The 799-nt window shown below is 46.4% G+C and overlaps 1 non-coding gene across 1 annotated transcript; it reads right to left on the reverse strand.

Annotated features, from left to right (window-relative positions):
- Positions 1-396: 396 nt before the first annotated feature.
- Positions 397-478, reverse strand: TRNAS-UGA (transfer RNA serine (anticodon UGA)). Its single transcript has one exon. It is a non-coding gene; the product is annotated as a tRNA-Ser (tRNA).
- Between the last annotated feature and the right edge of the window lie 321 nt (positions 479-799).

Consider the following 799-nt stretch of genomic DNA (forward strand, 5'->3'; position numbering starts at 1 on the left):
TTCGGCACATGATCTACCCTTTCTAAAACCTACTTGATACTCATCAATTTGCGGAGCTACAATTATTTTTTTATCTATGTAGCAGTACTTTTGGAAAGGTTTTAGCCGGGCTGAGTGGCTCAGACGGTTGAGGCGCTGGCCTTCTGACCCCAACTTGGCAGTTTCGATCCAGACTCAGTCCGGTAGTATTTGAAGGTGCTGAAATACGTCAGCCTCGTGTCGGTAGATTTACTGGACATAAATTAACATCTGCGGGACTAAATTCCAGCACCTCGGCGTCTCCGAAAACCGTAAAAGAGTAGTTAGTGGGACGTAAGGCAAATAACATTGGAAAGGTTTTATAACTTTCTGGCAGTACTTGTAGTATACCCTAATTCAAAACAGAAAAACTCAACACGCTGTGGACAGGACTCGAACCTGTGCGGGTAGAACCCATTGGATTTCAAGTCCAACTCCTTAACCACTCGGACACCACAGCTCACGTCGTGGTGGAGCTTATTTGTTGCTATTGAAATAGCACTTCTACTCAGCTAGATGCAGGGGAATAGGAGAGGTTTGGAGGGAGCGCGCACGGCTACACAGAATGACTCTGGGCTGGGTGACTCTTCCAAATTCTTCCCGCGTGTTGTAATCATACACGATCCCATACCATGCCTGAATTGATGGGAACAGTAAAAAAATACGAGTAATTAGACTTAATGTCCGCCTCTGTGGTGTAGTTGTTAGTGTGATTAGCTGCCACCCCCGGAGGTCCGGGTTCGATTCAGGCTCTGCCACGAAATTTGAAAAGTACGAGGGC

The sequence above is a fragment of the Anabrus simplex genome, chromosome 3 (genome assembly GCF_040414725.1).
Source record: "Anabrus simplex isolate iqAnaSimp1 chromosome 3, ASM4041472v1, whole genome shotgun sequence".
Lineage (NCBI taxonomy): Eukaryota > Metazoa > Arthropoda > Insecta > Orthoptera > Tettigoniidae > Anabrus > Anabrus simplex.